General features: G+C 40.4%; 1 protein-coding gene across 1 annotated transcript in view; it reads left to right on the top strand.

The window, feature by feature from the left end:
- Positions 1 to 276: 276 nt before the first annotated feature.
- The window catches only part of COL25A1 (collagen type XXV alpha 1 chain), a 305105-nt gene continuing 300911 nt past the window's right edge, over positions 277 to 4470 (top strand). Inside the window, exon 1 of the mRNA XM_017736775.1 lies at positions 277 to 385. The gene's annotated coding sequence lies outside the window, so the exon portion shown is untranslated. The remainder of the gene's footprint in view (positions 386 to 4470) is intronic.

Below are 4470 nucleotides of genomic sequence, written 5' to 3'. Positions count from 1 at the left end.
GCCCCTGAGGCGCTTTTCTCATCTGTAACTTGCCGCCGTGCCTGCGCTTCTCGACCGCGCGTGTCGGCAAGGCAGAAAGACGGGCGTCACTTGCGGCGGCTGTGGGAGAGACCCCGAGGTGTCGGGCTTGGCTCTGTTGATGAGGGGGTGGTGAGGTCAGCGAGACACCTTAGGCCGAGTCCAAGCAAAGAAGCCACCGCTGGTTGCGCAGCTTCTGGCATAGCGGTAAATTCCGGTTTGCGGCCGCGGTCGGGAGCGCTGCCTGTGGCGGAGCGAGCTCGCCGAGTGGCCTCATGTTGCTTCTCTCGCCCCCAGAAATCCTACGAGCACTTGGCAAAAATACGAGTAGCGAGAGAAGCGGCTCCAGAGTGCAACTGTCCACCAGGTAACGGACACAGCTTGGAAATCTCCTCTCGGAGGCTTGTAACTCCGGGGTGTTTGGTATCCCATGTTTTTGAAATACACCTAAGTCAGATCCAGGGGATGCCTCTTCAATCAGCAGCTGTTCCTTAGGTGGAAAAAGTGTTGAGCCCAGAATAATTTGTTTTCACTGTAGCACTGTATTGGAATTAATGCTAATAAACCCTCCCGATTAGGCTGGATGTTTCCAAACAGTAACACTTAGGAAGAAGTTAATGGTCTACTCTAGCAGATGAAATGTGTTCTGTTTTACATGGAATAGAACTGAATCAAGGCACTGTGTGTTCAACTTGGGAAGTAGAGCAAAAGTTCCTGGCAAAAATATTGAACAATTTATAACATGGATTGAAATAGGTGGAGGGTCTATTGCAAGTTAGCAGTAATATATACATGAGCTTTTTTCAGTCTTGTTTTTCTGTAGTCTTGGTGGAAAGCAGATTCTCTAGGAAGGAATTGCAGGGTTTTCTTACTGAAGGTTTGACACTGTCGATTTGTGCAACCAGGGATACTGCTTGACTTTGGAAATGGGCCCTTCTACTACTCCAGTCAATTGTTTGCACATTCACACTGCAGTGTTGTCAGTTTCTGTGCTCCTTTTTGGTAGTCTGATAACTGTCAATGTTGTTTTAGCTTCAGAAGCTTCCTCTAATGTATAGCCAAATTCATTTCGCACCTTGGAAGTTAAGAAAATAATGCCAGTGTTTTACAGGGGCATGTAGGAATTCCAGCATCCTCTGTGATGAGGCACACTAGATACAGAGGATGCTTTACATATCCTCTCACTCTGTTCGAAAACCCATCTCCTTTACAGGTGGAATATTGACTGTCAACAGGACTTAAGCTGAATATGCTTGCCAGCAGGATGTGTGATAGTACTCATATATAAGGAAGGAGCTCTCCTAGTTTAGGATTTAATTCCTGCCAAACTCATCAGTCTGAAGGGACTTCCGAACCTCAGTGTTAAAGCTGCCTACTGATACAGCTGAGAACAGAGTATTTACTGGCTGATGTAGGAGTTGCCATGGCTATCGTGAGAAGGACAATATATCTGACTAGGACTGTTCTAAAAGAGTGCGTAGAATTACTCAACTCCCAGCTAGTTTTGGTAAGGATCATTGGTTTCCTGTTGTAGTATATATATTATATATATATATTTTTAAGGCTAATATAAGCAAACGGACATTATTTTTTCTGTTGCTTAACTGCAATAAATTACAAGATGCAAGTTTGTGCACAGAAATGTGAGTTACTCATCATGCTGTTTGCAGAGATGCATTCTGTGAGCCTGAAATGATGTTGAATTTGATGCTAAGCTCTTCCCCTTTTCCTTCTTCCTTGTTTACATCCATCTGTTATGATTATGTTACTGTTTTCTTACTAAAGGTCAATATCTACTTTTTCATGGTTGGTGTTATGTGCTGCTTTACTTCTTCACTACCACTAGAGCTCCACATTATACCAATTTTTATCTGACCTTTTTTTAAAGTATGTTTTATCACATAGATAATGAGCAACAGAATATTTCTCACATGCATTGTAAAAATCCTTGCTATGTGAAAGTCAAAGTGATTTGGGAAACATTTTCGAGGGAGCAAGTTTTGTAAGACCAGGAAAACTTACATGGATCATTACAAAGTAAAAAAAAAAAAGTTGTAAAGAGGAGGGATTAGAAATCTGATACGGAGCTTTTCACCTCCTGGTAGCTGTTTCAGTTTGGAAGCAAGTTTTGTAGTGACTGAAAGATGTTGCCATGTGGTAGCCTCATTTTGCAGTTGATGTTCTCATGCTTGTTGCCAGTGGACAGGTGTCTACCTCAAAATGGCATTGTCTTGGGAGCCTTGCCTGGGAGAGCAGGGGCTGAGTGGCACCACCACCTGAGGACAGTGCCCTCCTAACTGTGGGCATTAGGCAGAGCAGGAGGAGACAGAGCAAATAAATTGTTGTTTCTTCCTTTGGTTCCCTCTGTTAGAATTCCATTTTGACTGCACAGGATGGGCTTTTGTTTTAATCCTTAACACTGCTATTACAAGTAGTTATGTTCAAAAAGGTACTTGGTTTAATAGGAAAAGTATTATGGTCCATCAGTGGTTTTTCTGTTGCCTGCTATTTGCAAAGCCAAAGAGAAAATTGCCTCTTTCCCACATGGTTCCCTTTTGTTTCTGTATTCTGCTCAACTTACACATTTCTTTCCTGTATTTCTGTAATAATAAAATACATGTCTGTTAGAGATGACTTTGGAAGGCCTTCATGGTACAGAGGTGATTTTTGAAATCTCTCTATGCTATGAGAAAAGGTCACACCGAATGGCCACCAGGACAGTTTCCAGCATCCCTCTCTTTAAAGAGAAATAAAGATGATATAAAAAGTAGGTTACATTGTTCCCTACCAGAAGAAGAGAAGGAAGTTCAGTCTGCAGACAGGAGGGTGAGAATGTGGCCTCTGGTTCAGGATTAAAGTTGCGCAACTGGTGTAGATGTCATTAGTTTGAGATTTTTCATCCCCTTTTGACTTTCCATGGTAGGAACCTGCACATTCAAAGGGAAGTGGGTTTGAATAGCTCAGATAGCTATGGAAGCCAGCTTCACAAGCTCATAGCTTGTAGTGTAGTCCACGTGTCCTCCTTTTAATTCAGCAGTAGCCTTGAATTCTATCTAGAGTGAAGAGTGATCACATTTCTCTTTAAAAACTTTGTTTTCACTAAATGTGATTTTTCTTATTCTTTTTTCCTATTTTCTTATGAAAGAAACATAATGTGATGTGATTTTAAGAGTTTTGGTTTTAACTCTGTGCGACTAAAACCAGATACCAAAGATTTTGTAAATATTTTAAAAATTACAATAGCAGGCATTCTTTCTCCTCTTAAAGCAGAGTAATAAAGTTTGAAAAGTAAATTTGTGCTGACATTCCTCTTAAATTACCTCAGCTCTAATAAGAGTGCCAGTATAAATCTCATGCTTTTAACTGGTGCAGCAGTCACTGCTGGTAGTTGGCCTTCTGCACATAGGACTGGGGGGCACAAATTGAGCAGCTAAAATAATTTTAGGCTTAATAAATTAATTTTCATTTGCCAGATGCATTTTTATTTTAAGTTAATGTTTTTCTACTTTTAAAGATGGAGATGTGTAAGGTACTTATTTCATACTTCTAAATCTTCCTCTAAGTGGCTGTGGGAGCATAATCAGCTCTTATGCGGAACAGTCAAGCACCATGCTGGGTACCTCTTACTAAGTGCCAAGAAATACACAGTTGTGGAAAGAGTAACACATATAGAAAGCACAGGGATACTCCCAATTCAACAGAATTTAAAGGAGTTTCTTTTTTGTAGATCCTTTCAGATTTTCCTCTTCCCAAAATCATTCACATGTGAATGTACCTGTAGACTTCAACAAAAATGAACATAATTTTACATGTTTTAGTGATCTGATCCTTTATATGTTGTGAGGGTCAAGTTCTGACACTTGCGGTCATGTGCCGTGGTGTCTCATTGTGTAAGTGGTCCTCAGAGCCTGCTTTTGGAGTCAGATAATCTTGGCAGGAGTAGGAATCAAATCTAGAAGTACAAGAAGTTCAAGCTTTCTCAGTAGGAAGGCTGGCAGGTGATTATGTACACTTCTATATGTCCCTTTTGACTAGTTTTAGGAAGCAATTACCTTTATTTTTTTCCTTCTTCTCTTTTGAGGAAGACCTTTATGATGAATTTATTCCTTAAAGGAACACATTTCTTTAATTCTGCATTGACAAAGCGTAAGTTACATAAGAGATGTCTTTTGACTCTAGCTCTACAACACACTGTGTATGTATGTTTACTATAACTTGCATGTGAAGTTATGGGGTCTGTAAGTTTTGAGATTTGTTTTGGAGTTTTTTTCCCTCTCCAGAACATTAGCTGAACTTCAGTGTTGGATACCTGTCAAAGTTGACTGCAAATTTGGTTTTTTCTTCAGTGCCACAGGTAATGTTTCTTTCTTTGTTCTTTCTCTTGTATTTTTCCCATCAGTAAATGTACATTTTTCTTCCTCCTGTGACTCCAGTGTCTTCATAGACTCTTTC

The sequence above is a fragment of the Corvus brachyrhynchos genome, unplaced genomic scaffold (assembly GCF_000691975.1).
Source record: "Corvus brachyrhynchos isolate BGI_N302 unplaced genomic scaffold, ASM69197v1 scaffold175, whole genome shotgun sequence".
NCBI lineage: Eukaryota > Metazoa > Chordata > Aves > Passeriformes > Corvidae > Corvus > Corvus brachyrhynchos.
This window is presented reverse-complemented; position numbering and strand designations above follow the sequence as displayed.